This window comes from Dipodomys ordii, unplaced genomic scaffold (assembly GCF_000151885.1).
Source record: "Dipodomys ordii isolate 6190 unplaced genomic scaffold, Dord_2.0 Scaffold26, whole genome shotgun sequence".
NCBI lineage: Eukaryota > Metazoa > Chordata > Mammalia > Rodentia > Heteromyidae > Dipodomys > Dipodomys ordii.
In genome coordinates this window covers 3,937,479-3,953,875 of record NW_012267242.1, presented here as the reverse complement: position 1 = coordinate 3,953,875, position 16,397 = coordinate 3,937,479, and the positions used below count along the sequence as shown (strand labels likewise).

General features: G+C 40.4%; 1 pseudogene across 1 annotated transcript; it reads right to left on the bottom strand.

Annotated features, from left to right (window-relative positions):
• Positions 1–4,591: 4,591 nt before the first annotated feature.
• LOC105984988 lies at positions 4,592–5,722 on the bottom strand (annotated as a pseudogene). The gene has a single exon (XR_001175027.1). The product of XR_001175027.1 is annotated as a high mobility group protein B1 pseudogene (transcript).
• Positions 5,723–16,397: the final 10,675 nt, after the last annotated feature.

Below are 16,397 nucleotides of genomic sequence, written 5' to 3'. Positions count from 1 at the left end.
GTATATGCCACGTGGCGCTTCAGGATTGGCCATCCAGGAGGCTTATAACCGGAGCGCGGGGGCGGATGGGGAGGAGAAACAAGGAGAAGAAGGAAGAAGCGGGCAGGAGAGAAGTAGGAGAAAAGAAGCTGTAAACAAGGTCCTGAATAAACCATCTGAAAGAAGAACCTGTTGTCGCGTCATCCTTGCGGGTCGAGGCGGTCGCGACACCTTTCAATATCATCCCATAGGCATGGAAGACAGAAATTATTCAAAGGGGGCAGAGGGATTAACAAAAATAAGAGCAAACACCAAGGACATCAGGGTGACATTTCCCTGCCTGAGGTCACCAAGGTAACTTCTAGTAGTGACTTGAGTGGGTTTGCATTGAACTGCCCTCTGCTCTTCTAGAACTTTCAGACTGTAATTCATAGTGATACTGCCTACTCAGAACCACTGTTAGTAACCCAGTGCTTTTCCTGAGAGCCACAAAATTATCCAAGAAACTTGGTCCCAGCATTCCCTGACTTACTTTGCTCCTGAGAGATGCTAAATGAATTGACACCTTACACTGAAAAGTGGCACCGTAGGCCGAAGCTTCTCTTCTGAAACAAGTGCTTTCCAATGTCTCCATTGCTTCCACGGAGCATTTAGTGACTTCAGACAGGATCATCTCTGCACTCAACAGCAACATGAGCTGAGTTTCCAACACTGAAGAACATATAGAACAAACAGTAGTGGACACACATGCACAGACCCTGCAACAGTAAGGGACTAGAAGTCAGCTAGGGACTTCACACTGCCCCAGAACGTAGTGCACTAGTCAAAGGGGAAGTAAGGAAAATTTGACTTTTTATCAAATTTTCATGTGGAGATGAGGATAAATATAAATTCTTATGTTTTCTTACCTTCCCCTCTCCACCCCTCCCCGCTATCTGGAGCTGCCAGTGTGAATTGTTAAGAGCTAGAGATGAACCTGTGTCTCTAGGATCTCCATTAAGTAGCTTAGACAGGAAAATTAGGGGATGGGAAGAAAGAAATAAACATTTCTTTTTTTGTCTGAGCATCTGGGATTCAAACCTATATCACTACATAAATACTTTCATAATTTGTTTTAAAATACAGACTGTAAATAAGAAATTTCTCTCCCAATTGTTCGTGCATAATACACTTCTAAAAGATGTTTACAAATATAAAGACCTACACTCATGCAATGCAATGAATCTTCCATGCCCCACAAAAAGCAAGAAAAGACAATATTCCTATAAAAGGTATACAGATTAAACTTAATTAGACATGTTATCATTATTCTCTGAGAATTTGCTTATGTGTTTTTTTTTATTTTATTTGTGAAAATACTGTACAGAGGGGTTACAATTGCATGGGCAGGATAATGCGTACATTTCTTACCAAGCATTGCAGCCTCCTCCTTTGTTTACCCTTCACATCACTTCCCAGCCTCCCCCCTCCCCCCATCCCAATCCTTCTCCTTCCCCCCTCCCCCCCCTCCCCCCCACCGACGTTGTAAAGTTCGTTTTGGACATGACAACTAGTACTTCTCATTGTTGCATCAGGTCCACCTGTATCCTTAAACAACGGTTTTTCCCCATCTCCTCCACAAGTTATACTGACATCAAATATATTGAAACACGGGTTATACTGTGGGGGAGGGACATACAAAGCAACAAAGAGATAATCTTATAAATTCGTTAGAAACACATGCATGAAAGAAAAAACATTAAAATACATATCTAAGGGTTCATTTTCCTGACATCACATTATCTGACCTTTTCCGCTTGACTCATACATATACTAGATATTGCAAATAAGGGAAACCATGGGACCTATGTTTCTTTGGGCTTGGCTTACTTCACTTAATATAATTTTTTCCAATACTAAGTCTTCTCTAGGATAATAAGTCTCAACTGAGCCTCTGCAACATAAATTTCAAATTAGTGTGGCTCAGGTCAATGGTATTTACTATGAATAGACTTGTGAATAATCTCTAATAAGTGATCTCCACCTGTGATCTCTAGCAAGTGACCATCCCCCTTCCCCATTTACAAGCCAAGCTATCTACAGCACAGCAAGCAGTTTGCATTCCCAGAAAGATGCCATGGATTAACCTCTCATTGGGGGGGAAAAACCCTAAGATTCATACTAACAAGCAAACCAGCAGAATCTCCTTATTTTTTCATAAGTTTATTTAACAGATACATAATATATACTTCTGAAGCATCAGAGATGGTGTTTGAAGGAGAAATGGAGGCAAGGGTTTGAGAAATGACAATAATGACATGCTAAGAAACAGAAGCTCCTTGGACAGGTTTGCATTTCAGAGACATCAAGAATTTCTAAGGAATTACAAGGCAGGATAAAGAAAGAAAAAGTCTAGAATAACCATAAATTTTCAATCATGGCTGAGTAAAGCTGCCATTTACTGAACAGTTCTGGAACTAAGTGTTGGATGGTTAAAAAACTGAACTGGGAGTATGGTCTGAGATCAAAGTTTTAATTCTGTACAGAGACAGAATTCAAAGTGATCAGATTAGATGAAATCCTTCAAGGAGGGAGTAGTGAAAAGAATTGAGAGAAAAGAAGCTAAGAAAGGATCAAGTCTTGGGTGTTGTACCATCTAGAGAGTGCAAGAGTACAATGATAAGGGACTTGCAAGGAGAATGAGGGAAAGTGAGCGGAGGAGAATCTAGAGAGCATGGTGCTTCTGAGACAAAAGCAATATTGTCCAGTAGGTGCGCTACAGCATCGGCCAGGTTTCAGTTCTTTTGCTTTTAGTGTGTTTTTCAGATACTGTCTTGAGCTTTTGCCTTAACTAACCTGGATTTTGATCCTCCTACCTTTGCATCCTGAGTTTTTGAGAGGATGGGCATAAATCACCACACCCAGCCCCCAGTTACTTTCTGTGTGTGCTGTACATGATGGCTTTTGGGGGAATATACACAAACAAAACACAACTGTGACACCATCATTGAAGTCAAAGAAAATGCAAGGATTGCCTTCTTTAGTGATAAATGAAAAATGGACAATTAGTATGTTACTGTATTTTCACAATGCACACATGAGCTACATACAACTAACACAGAGCCAAGGATTTCCTAAAAGTCAAGACCAAGTGCCATTCATTTCCTAACAGCTGCTCTTCCCTACATTAAGAGAAATATATTCTGCTTACATTCAGAAGTGGGAATCTTAGAGCCAAAGTCACACACACACACACACACAGTAATCCCCTTGAGAGCAAACGCAAATTCAAGTACACACCGCTATGACTCTCACATTCATATCAATACAGCACACATCTTTTTTAGAATGATCAACTTAAAGCTAAAACATGGCTATGACTGACTCTCACCTTGAAAGGTATGAAGGAGAAAAAATGACATAAAATGCATACTAAGTAGGTGGTTGCCAAAAATATATCTTAACAAAGTCTAATTATACCCTGCCTCTTGGCACCAATTTCTCCTTGAGGGAGCCTAGAAAAATGTCATCTCTATTTCTATAACTCTCCCCAATTTTTATTTTTGCAAAGAGAACTTGACATGCCTACACATCATTCTGAATCCTCTCCCCCAAACATTTGCAGAAATTGTAGAAAGTACAAAAAGAAAAAAAACAAACATGTATGCACACATGCATGTATATAGATATACCTGTGCATGCTTACAAGCATATGTGCACTTATCCATGTGGGTATGCACAGATATGCACTAACCATGTACACACACACACATACACACAGCATTCTTCATTATTCTGTTGCTCCAACAAGGTCTCAGTAGAGTTTCTCAATGCCCTCTAGATTTTCCCCATATATGCTTGTGGTACTTCTTTGGTAATTATTTATAAATCACTTGTAGCATCAGTAAGGTTTTTTTATTAGAAAATTCTTCACATTCAAATACAGAAACAGTTGTGCCAACTAGGGTCATGGATTTTCTTTCCTAATGGTCCTCCATCTCCTCTAGTTGGGGAATCCAGGGGTGTCAGGAAGAGCTATCCTGTGCTCAGCAGTTTGTCACAGCTTCCAAGATCCCACCGACACCACCATGCCCCTGATGGCTTGCTTTGTCACAGCTCATTTGTTATTTCATCACCTCTAGCCCTAATAAGACAGAGTAAGAAATCTGTCATCTTTCCTTAGTAAATTTACAGAAGAGAACTGAAAGCGTGGCCCCCTGGGCCTGCACATTTTCATTATTTATTGTGAAGCCCTGGATCTATCACTAGAAGAGGGGAAAGGACACAGTTCATTTCCCAAGCACATGGCAATGAGACCTCTGGACGGCTACACTATTCCTGCTCAGTGCTACCACCCACAATGTGCGAACAAATGGTCTGGTTTTGATTGTATCCATTAGAGCGAACTGAACTCAGTACAAGGCTGACCACCTGTATCAGGTATGTTCTCTGACATTTACCAATTAGGAAACTGTTTCATGATGTAAAAGGAGGTTTGCACACAGGGAAGTACTTTGCAACTGTAAGTGTTACATTTTACTAATTATCAAAACTACTAAGAAGATCCCTTCCCTTTTTTTTTTAAATTGTATTTACTTAGAAGCATTCAGAATGTCAACAAAACAGCTGCAACTTTTTTTTTTGCAATTACAGAGTGGTATTCAGTTAACAGAACAATTATTTCGTATAAGCTGCGTCAGACAACTGAAGATGAAAAAACTACCGTCCCCATATATAACTAATTTGTGCTGTGCACCAACAAGAGCCTGCTTTAAATTTCCATGCCAATTTACAACCCCCATACTGTACCAGGCAAGGTTAGTGGCTATTGAAAATACCACCAGGACAGGGCTATCTAAAGACACATTCGGTAGTGTGTTAACTATACAAAAAAAGACACTGTACAGTTTAAAAACAAATCTTACACAGCCTTACATTTCAATTTTTTTTTTCTTTAAAAGGAGTGAGTTGTGTACAGGGGGGTTAAATGCTTTATAGACAAGAAAAAAAACTGCGCTAGAACCAACTTATTCATCATCATCCTCTTCATCTTCATCCTCATCCTCTTCATCTTCCTCCTCTTCTTCGTCCTCTTCATCTTCCTCATCTTCCTCCTCTTCCTTCTTCTTCTTGCTCTTTTCAGCCTTCACAACTCCTTTTTTTGCTGCATCAAGCTTTCCTTTAGCTCGGTAGGCAGCAATATCCTTTTCATATTTTTCCTTCAGCTTCGCAGCCTTCTTTTCATAAGGCTGCTTGTCATCTGCAGCAGTGTTGTTCCACATCTCTCCCAGTTTTTTTGCAACATCACCAATAGACAGGCCAGGATGTTCCCCTTTGATTTTAGGGCGATACTCAGAACAAGAAGAAGGCCGAAAGAGGCCACTTGGGTGCATTGGGATCCTTGAACTTCTTTTTTGTTTCCCATTTAGGAGGGATGTAGGTTTTCATTTCTCTTTCATAACGGGCCTTGTCTGCCTTGGCCATATCTTCAAATTTCCCTTTCTCTTTAGCAGACATAGTCTTCCACCTCTCTGAACACTTCTTAGAAAACTCTGAGAAGTTGACGGAAGCATCCGGGTGCTTCTTCTTGTGCTCCTCCCAGCAAGTTTGCACAAAGAATGCATATGATGACATTTTGCCTCTCGGCTTCTTAGGATCTCCTTTGCCCATGTTTAGTTTTTCCTCCGCGAGGCACAGAGTCGCTCGGTGCCTGTCCGGCTCTCACTTGCCCCTGTGCTGTCTCTATGGAGCTCAAGGTACTGCAATGGCTCTCCCTTCCCTTTTTTTGTCTACTATATATAAACTTGGATCTTATAGCCTAATGATAACATGAAGATATTTAACAGAGATTTAACATGAAACTTGATCTAAAGATGTCTCTACACTGATTGAGGAAAAATAAACTTCAGTGGGGGATAGTTAAAGCTCTCATTTCAGTGGGAGGAGGACTAGAGAACTAGAGAACTGATTTCTCCACCACCTTACCTGGGAATCTGCCTGTTTCCTTGACAGATCTACTGTCAGGTGTTCAAAATGAAAGTATAAAAGGTAAACCTAGTGACTCCTAGATTCAGATACAGGAAAAGCAACTGTGTTCCATGCAAAAGCATTCTTAGAAAAGAAAACACTGCTATGGGAGTCTCCAATATAAACGGACATCAGAATCTCCCAAAGAGGTGTTGTTAAGAACACAGCTTCCCAGGTCCCATTCCCAGAGCATCTGGTTTGACTTATTTATAAGACCTGAAAATTTCCATCTCTGACAAGTTCCCTGCTGGCTTAGGGACCACATTTTGAGGACTACCAGAATATAGGGAACTGTAGGAATGATGCAAATCTAGGAGGAAATGAAGGGCAGACATTGCGCCAGTTTCTCCATGATCTCTCATGTGATATGAGAAAATCTAAGGCCCAGGTGGCAAGTTCCATGCCAGCCAACATCGTGAGACCCTATCTCATAACACCAACAGGGTTGGTGATAAATAGATGATAGATCAGATAGATGATCAAGAGATAGGTAGATTAGATAGACAGACAGACAGACAGACAGACAGAGATAGTGGATAGACGGACAGATAGAGAGACGACACTCCCCACTCCCACTGTGAGAATGGTATAGCAAACGTAAAGGCTAGTGTATTTATTCCCTAATAAGAACACATTGGGCAGCTTTAATCAGCAGGCATTTACTGACTCTCAGTTCTAGAGGTTGGAAATCTAAACATAAGGTATCAGCATGGATGATTCCAGCCTAGTCCCTTCTTCTTGGTTTGTAGGTCAATGCATTCTTATATTTTGGCATTGTCTTCCTTCTTGCATGTGGCTAATCTCCTTTTCTTACAAGGATGCCAACCATAGTAGATTATTATTCACCCATATAATTTCATTTCAACTTAATTAAAGCCCCTGTCTTAGCCAAACATGGTGGCATACATCTATAATCCCAATGCTGAGGTCAGAAGAGGGCTGAAATAGGAAGAAAATTATACATTTGAGGCCAGCCTGGTAGGGAGAGTAAATTCCAGACTAGCTCCTGAGCTACAGAGCAAGAGCCTATCTCAAAGAAAATGACAAAAGTCACATTCTCACATACTGCAAGTGGAGGCTATGACTCCAATATAGAAACTTGAAGGAATGATAGACTCTACACCTTCCCTAACAGCCAGTGCACTGATGGGGGAGAGGAAGTCAGCTCTGTTACTGAAGGAAGCCAGCAGCCAGACAGTAGGTTCCATGGGAGCAGACAGCCGCACATACACCATGGAATGTCCAAGGATGAGAGGGAGCAGGAGGGACTTATTTTGCTGGGTTTGGAGCAATGAGAAGAGGACACTGGCTGCAGGTCTGAGGGAGATTGTGGTTCCTGACTGACTGAAGCATAGTTGTTGCTGAGCATAGAAAATTAAGACATAGTTTAACCTAATTTTAACAGATTAAAACCCAAACGCTTTTTTAAGTAGGGTGCAGTTAAACTTCGAGGAGCTCTCAAGCTCTCCAACAGGGTTTGTCAGGCTGGCCACTATCAATATTTTGAACTGAATAATTCCTCATTGTAGAAAGCTGTCCTGTGCATTGGAGGATGTTGAGTAGCTGCCTGATCTCTATTTCTACGTAACAGTACCACCTGCCCCTAATTGGGACAACCACAGCAAAAAATACCTCTGGGCCCTGCCAAAGGCCTCTCCCTGTCCTAGAGGTAAAGGTGGGTGTTAGAAAGTTATTCATTTGAGAACCACAGTTCCAGAGGTTTCATTTCATAAACTCCAGTCACATGATCCACAATCTCACCAAGATTCTGTGAAACAAATACAATTTGCACCCTTGATAAAGACACACAAACTTGTTGAAATCTGCTCACTTACACATACCTGAAAAGTATGTTTCTCAATCTCATATCCATATCCTTTATTTTTTGGGGGGTGGGTGGAGGGCTGGCTGTCTCCTTGCCCTAGAAAAATGCAGAGAATCAAGTCCTAGTCATCATCTTCATCCCAAGTGACTAAATGCCATGAATCCAACCTTCCAGCAAATTGGGATAATGAAAACATCTCAGATTTCAGGCCCAGAGGAACACAGCACTAGTAGTGAAAGGGAGGCTTGTTTTCACGCCAAGATGCTCATGCCTGGGGCAGCATCCAGCCTCCCTGAGGCCTACTCTTTTTACTGTAGCCTGACAGACAGCTGTCAGGCAGCAGCTTAAAATTGGCAGGGTGTGACAAACACACCCAGGCCCTTGCAATTTGATTTATCAGGCAAAGCCTCAGCTTGTAAGCCTGTCAATTATCATCACCAAGGTGCCAGACTGATTTGGGTTCACTTGTCACACACAATGAAATACTTTGTGTTAGCAGGGAAAACCCTTTTAAGAGGGAATACAAGTCTTGTGGGTTTGTATTTCCTTTTTTACTGAATGTTTCTTGGATGTCTGAGGTATTTCACTGCTTCAGAGAAAGTAAATGAATAAAACGATGAGCCTAAAGAATGTTCAAGATGATTGAAAACATGGTTAGCCAAGCCAAAGGAGCACCTATTGATTCTTTCATGTCACAACTTTTGTAGAACACCTACCTCATGTCTTGTTTTGGTCCAGGTACAGGAGATAGGGCATGATCCCTACCCTTCAAGTTCTCTCTGGCAAGACACTTAATCAATGAATGACAACACTGTGGTACTCAAGTGCTGGATATAAGAAAAAGGAATAAGAATGACAAATAAGTAACTGAGAAGAAAAGAGAATAAACATCCAAGGATGCCCTATTTAATTAAATCATCACCGAAACAACTCTATCTGCTTATAGTTCAACATGAAAGGCATCTTCATTCAATAAAATGGAATCCATCAATCTTGCTCATACAGTAGATCTTGGGGGTCCCTGTGGTTTTTGTCTTCTTCAATTGACACAAGGTAACTGTTGAAATTACTGCTCAATATTTGCCTGCCTTTCTTCTTTCGACAATTCTTTGTGATTTGTCTTGTCTTCAGACTGTTCTAGACTAAATAAGTCTTCTCCCTTCTTGTTTTTATCCTCTTGTTGGTACAAGATGCAGTCATTTCTTACTGGCTCGCACTGTTTTTGCTCAACTGTTAAGTATCTTTGCTTTTTCTCTCTTAGACTTTCTTGGATGAGTTTGCATTTTATCAGCCAAGAGACACTGAGCACTAAGCAGAGCCAGATATTTATTTCTGATCCTGCTAATTTTGCTTTATTGTGGCTCCAACAACAACTCAGGTAAGATTTCAATAAGGACTTGTTTAAAGCCTGCTTAAATGAAAAAGAAGGAGGTGTCCATCACCGTTGTCCTTTCAATGTAAAATGCTATCTTTTCTCAAAGCTACACTTCATACAGCACTGTAATTACTCTTGAGTCTAAATTAATTGGAAAGGAACAGATTAGAAACCAACAGGAGGATTTAGCAAGTTGAATCAGTCAGTGAATTTTATTTTGCCACAAATAGATGCCAAGATACAATTGGAGCAAATAAAGCTAAGTGTTTAAAAGCTGGTGTTTTATGAGAGGAAGAAGAAACATATGAGCTCTATTTATTAATAGCCTTTTAAGTTCAAGTAACTCAACTTAATGTTCTGACCTAACAGTGATATCCAATCACCTTAAAATGTCCAAGAGTCTCATTCCTGGTTCTGCCAAGCAAGGAAAGAGCAAAGGGAGGAAATGAATCTCCTTCTCTCCTAGTTAGTCCAGGATGTGTCCTGTGCTCAAACAGAATCAGCCTGACTAATTCAAGCGCTCAACACATCTGGTGAAAGGTTGAGAGAAGTACATGAAAGTAATTCATTTCCCTCATTTACTTTTTTTTTCCATCTGATCGCTTTTTATCTCTTGTGAGAAACAAAGCAGAGTATTCTTCAGGCATTTTCACCCACTCAAGCACCAATGGGTAAACTCCAGAGAAGAAATATAAAAACGAGTACTTCATTCAACATGCATCATCTTCTCCACCCAAGCTGGCGATACTTACCAACACTGGAAATTTACAATGTGCCAGAGACTATTCTTTGTGCCTCACTTCCATGTGCACAGTTTGCACCTTTATCAACCTTGTGAAAACCCACAAAGGAGGACTTAGGAAAACTGAAGTTCACAGAAGGGATGGAGTAACCTAGCATTATACATCTATACAAGTCATCAAACTAGGATTTGAATCAAGGCCAATGGGACTCCATATGTCCTGAGCATTCCTATTGACATGCATTTCTCTTCTTGGATATGCCATATGCATTCCTCTGAGAAGGCCATTCCTATTTATTTCCATTCCTGTCATCTTCCCATCTCCTCAAGTCTCAGTTAAATTCCTCTCTCTTTCACAGACCTTAGGAGTCTAGTCTCTCAGCAATCAACTGCTTACTTAATCCTATGTGCTTCTTTCCTTGGCATTTAACAAATGCAGCCTTATGCTGCTCATCTGTTCTGCAGCAGGGGTTAGAAGCCAACATAAGCTGTTTTTCCACTGACTATTCAGACATTTGTGTCTTTTCTGCTAAAATGCATGATAAGAAGAACAGATTACTTCATCAACCATTCGCTCCCTGAGGCCTAACACAGTAACCAACAGGTACTGGTACATTTTTAATATTTTTATTAAATAAGTAGATATGTAGAGGGGAGTTGAGTCAAGATATCTGGAAAAAGAATTATCTCATGAAAGTAATTTACTACATACAAAGACTAACTCAGGCCCAATGTGATGGTCTGAGAAAGGAAAGGAAAGGTAGTTGTAAGTGCTACCTGTTCCCTACCCATGGTCGCCTGGCCCATCACATTCCAACCTCATTACTTTAGCAGAACTTAATTCAAGGTCTTAGGACTTGGAATTCTTAAAGCAAATAATTGGAAGCACTGTTTCATTAAAATATCATCATAAAATCACAGGGGATACAAAGTGATGCTTCTTTTTAACCCAGGCAACAACAACATATAGCAATAAATGAGCACAGAAAGCATGTTCTCATCTTGAGTAAAGCAGCCAAAAGGCAAGGGACCCATGAGACATGAGGAAGAAAAAAATCATAAAACCCTGACAAGACAGACAGACTGGTCTAACTTGCATGGAAGAGAGGACAGCATTACAGGCCCATGTTGAATAGTCCCTCCAGGCTTCCTAAGCTGACTGTGGGCTATTTAGCTATTTCAAGTAGGGATAACAAGTGAACTATACACAGTAAGATGAGCTGGAATGATCTTTTTGGTTTGGGTACTGGCTTTTTTTTTCTATTGTAAACATTTTTCCTGAGTATCCTGTGGATTTCCTATTTTTACCAATCCATGTTCGGACTTCTTCACAAGGTCATAGTCTTCTAGAAATTGAGACATAAATTTGTTTTTTGTGTCCTTAAATGTTCTGCATTAGGCCCTCGTAGACTCACATCTGACATAATGATGACACCAATATAGACCGTAAGAGATCATGGGGGCGGGGAAGAATCTCACAGAGTTATTAATGCTGCTTTTTTAAATGTTTTTGCTTCTGCTCCACAATATTCCAGTAATAATATCTTCACTGATAATTACAATTTAATCAAGGAATCCCCCCAAAAAACCTTTTGTACTTTTAGAAGTCTTCCATACAAATTCTTACTTCAGAGAATGACAATTTGAAGAATTCAAGGTCAATGAAACTTGCCAAGATCCACATAAACAGAGTACCCCTAGACATCACAAAACAAAGTTGAGGGCTCAACCTTTTCCAAAGGAAAACAGATAAAACATGAAAACAATCTGGCTCCTGCAGGGGCCCACTGGTCCCCCAGAAGAATACGAGATGCACCTAAAGCAACAAGTACTGATTGGCCTCCAAGTTGCCAGGAGACAGATTTCTCCATTTTTATGCCTTTTCACTGCACCAAAAAAAAAATTAGATATCCAGACCCCATGCAAGAAGTCAACTGTTTCTTCTTTCCTTTTGTTCTCTATTTTTAAATTGACAAATGTAAGGATATCTATTTATAATGTTGAAGATGATGTTTTGAAGTGTGTAGATGTACTCTATGGTGCATGGTTAATCCAGCTAATTAACACATACATTGTTTTACATAGCTGATGAGAAATTGGAGAAAAGGGAACCCTTCTCCTGTTGGTGGAAAATAAAATTAGTACAGCAAAATTATGATCAGAAATATAACTATTGGGAAAAAATATACTCTTCAGCTTTGAGCTGAAGAGTATAGGGACAGTGCCTAGGCCCAGAGTTCAAGCCCCACGACTGACCAAAAAAAAAGAGATGACTTTTAATGACCTTCCTCTTCTAGAGGACCAGACAGTGATATTACAGTCAAGACTACTTTTTAAATGGCTGGGCACTCTAATCCAAGTATTGATTTTTAGTATATAGTGAAAGCTGATTTGCACTCATTGGTGCCCCTATAGTAAAATGAAGTTCTTTTTATCATTCTGTAGATTTTAAAGTCACTAAATTCACCAGATCAGTTTCTGCTACAAATGATGGAAACACAACCAAAACAATTAGAATGAGGAGCAAGCCGTGAGGGATGCCAGGCTGCAGTTAGACCTAGAGAACATTGGAGTGGAGCCTCAACCCTGACCAGTATGCTCTCTGACCTCTCACTTCTGCTTTCTTCCTGAGTTCCTGCTTTCTCTGTACAAGTTGCCCCTGTTTCACATCAGAAACCTCAATCCCCATCTTATGGATTTGCTCATTTTCCCTATTCCCTTAGTCAACCTTAGAAAAAACCCTGGAATGAAGTGGGTCAGCTTGGGTCCCATGCCCACCCGTGCCCACGTGTGTACATTACTGGGATGTGAAACTTTCACCAGACATACATGGTACAAGTGGAGAGTGAAAACTCCAAAAGGAAGGGAAGCTTCTAGAAGCAAGGAGGGTAGCTGGTAGATGTTGGTGGTAGACTCCTACACCGTCTGCCATGGTTCAGCTATGATTTGACCCCTACGTTCCGTGTGTTAGAGGCTGGAATGCCTCTGTGGTGACAAGTAAGCTAATGGAAATTGTGAGGAGAGGCTTAGTGGGAGGTCCTGGGGTCAACCCAAGCCACACAGCTCTAGAAAAAGGAATGAGGTCATTCTCAACTGACCTCTTGTTATCAAAGCCTGAGCAGAGCCCCACCCAGCCCCTCTCTGCTTCCTGTCTGGCACTGTCTTTGTTTATTCCCTTCCTTCTCTTGGCCTTTGCCCTCTATCAGGATATAGTATAACTATAGTATAGTATAGATCAGCTACATGCACTTCTTAATAAGTAGCTGCTCAAGTATTTATTGTTATCGTGACAAAAGGTGGACTAACACATAGTAAAACTCTGCTGCAAAATTAGGAAAGTTGTGCATTTAAAATTAATTTAATTGTTGTTATTATTATTATCTGGACTTAAATTTTCATTTGGCTAGGCCATGAAGAATCGTTGCTGACCAAGTGCCTTAACAAACATAAACCTTTATAAAATAAATATAAGCCAGCCTATTTTGGGAAATACTCCTTTCCTAATTATCGAGTCTAGCCAATCTGTTTCTCATGATGTTTATACACAGGTCTTATCTTTGCCTGTCAACTGTGTTTCTTGGGCTGTTTCTTCTTCTTTCCATCAATCTTTCCCTAGCCCTGCTTTCAAAAGCAGACTTGAAAACCACCTTCCCCCAGGTAGCTTCTGTGACGTCTCGCTTCTTTACTTAGCATCCCCAATGCTTTGACCTTAGCACTTTTTTTTTCTGCTACTGTAAGTTTATTCTTTTTATCAGGTAGTTTTCCCTTCCTGAAACCCATTCCTGAAAGAAGTCTTACATGTCCTGCATGAATGAGTAACTTATGCATTGCTTTAACTTGTTGTACAAACTGGCAAAAAAAAAAAAAATGATACTAACACAAATTCTAATGGGATGCTAAGGAAAAAAAATTACATTATCTGTAATCAGTAAATGTCATTAACTGCCATGTAATTAATGAATGTCATTTATTTATCCACTGCAAATATCATTCTAAGCCTCAGCTAATTTCAAGCACAATCAGCATAATGTCAATTAAGGGTTGGTTATTGTATGCCACTATAAGCACTGCATTTGGCAATGCTGGGAATATGGATCTAAGAAAGAAAGACCTGCTGATCAAGAAGCTCCTCACCTAGCAGAAGTAAAGGAGTAGCTTACAGAGTAACTAACTCAAAGGATGCATTAGGGAAGGAAAATGAGTAGTAGTGGAACCTTTCCAACCTTTACAACTTTCCCTGAGCCTTCCTGTCTGTGCTGGAAGGATGTGGAACGCTTCCAACTTATTCTTTTGTATTTCCTCATTAGATCATGTATAATAGTTTTCTCCCTGCTTTTTTCCTTTCTGCCAACCCTCCATTTATGCCTCTACACTTATTTTGACTAAAACTCTGCATATATGTGTATATGTATATATTTTTTCTATAAAGCAGTCAATAGTTATCTATTAAATGAGTAGATAAATTAGTGTGTGTGTGTGTGTGTGTGTGTGCGTGCGCACGTGCTCACATGTGCAAGAAAGAGTCTTGTTAATCTTGCTTAGAGATTGGTGTCTTATCTTGCAATGGAGTGGTGTCACAGCTTGTATAGAAGAGGGTAAAAATTCCAGTGGTACTTCATATGGAATACTAGGGGTGAGCAGAGGGTAGACTGGGAGAGGCAAGAGGAGTCTCGTGACAATATTAATATTCTGGGCAAGAGATGGTTAAAAAAACTATGAACTAAAGTAGCAGTAATGAGAAAAGTCAGTGCAAATATTTATACAGATAGCATTTCTGCTTCAAAGTATGAGGGAAGAATAAAACACAGGAGCAAAATTGGGGAGAAAGGATAATACAAATTATTTCTAGCTCCCTCCCCCCCAAAAACAGTGAAATACTGTGGACAATTCCTTCAGAATTAGTGCAACTGAAATGAATATTGTGCACAAAAGATGTGACTGACCGTGGCCTTGTCAAATTCTCCTTACCTTGAATTGACAGCACTGAAGACTGACTTGGCTCAGGTGCTTCACAAACTGCCATCAAACTTGTTCATTTTATAACTTACATAATGATTCCCTTTTATTTGCCTTAAATGACAAGAGTTCCTGAAGTCATAGCAGAGCAGCAAATTAAGTAAGCTTTGGTGAACTTCCGATGTCTTAAATGCAAATTTTCAACATCAGTCACTCCTACAAAGTCATCATGAATCCTTGAGATCTTTCCCCAAAAGGGTGCCTCTAAAACAGGAAATTGTTTAATAAACTAGAAATTAATTGTTTAATAAACTGGAATCAATTGCTTAATAAACTGGAAAATGATAGGTAAACAATAAATGGAGTTTTGTGCCCTCTTCATTCCCCCCCAAGAACTAAGCCTCCCCACTCAGGCTGTGAGGCCAAATTTCTCCAAGATACTGGCCTAAGAAGGAGTTTTACAAATAAAATAATAAGGCCGTAAAAAGTTTTCAAATCCACACATAAGGCAGAAGGACGAAGCAGCAGATGTTTTCACCTGATTCTGTTCTCCCCCCTGAACACCAGTCTAGACAGAAAATGTTGCAAACCAGAGAAGAACGGATAATGAAAAGCACAGAGACAAAGCCAAAAAATTGACCATGAATGAAAGAATGGAGAGGCTACGTCCCCACTTTCTCAGGCTCTGCCCCTATGGGAGGAGCTAATCAAACTTTCAGCCCTCCAACTGTCTGCATCCAAACTTGGGAGGAATCATGTATCCATTGTCAGATGAAGTCTTAAGAATGCATATGACTGTGCCTGCCTCAGAGTAGAATAGCAGACAGCATGGAATAGACCAGAAGGTTCCATCAGCCTAGACACAATGCAAGGGCATCCACAGGTTGCTAGAGTCCCTCAGATTGGACCCAGCAGTTGGCTTAAAAACAGAGTGCAGGGAGGGCTGCAGGGAACTGCAGCAGGAAGGCTGATGGAGAGATGGCAAAGTGATCAGGTCTGTCCATAGGGGTTCTGCTGAGAGTGCTGTTGAAATACCAAATGTCATTATGGTGGAGACCAGCCTGAGGGTCAAATGAATGGAGCTCAGCAGGCCACCAAGACAGATCCACACCATGAAATAAACATTTCTCCACTTGCCTGGCCTTCTGAGACTAGCATTAACTCTGGGGGGTGGGCAGGAGACAGGTAAGTGCAAACAATTTCAAATCTGAAATGACAGGAAACAAACTAAAATGTGCCAGAGCATCTCTAAATTAAAACGCTGGCATCAGAAACAATGAGGGCTGAGACACATGCAATTTTTTCTAGATAAGTGGGGGGATTTATACATTGACTCATCTGAGCTGACACTGAAATTTGTACATAAATTCACACCATCTCAATGAAGGACAGAACCCAGCTTTGAGGACAGTCTTATACTGTGTAAGCCTCCATTTCTTCACCTGATGACCTCATTTCACTCAAATTGCTGATGTTTGCTTAGTTCCTTGATCTTACAGATCCACCTGGACCTA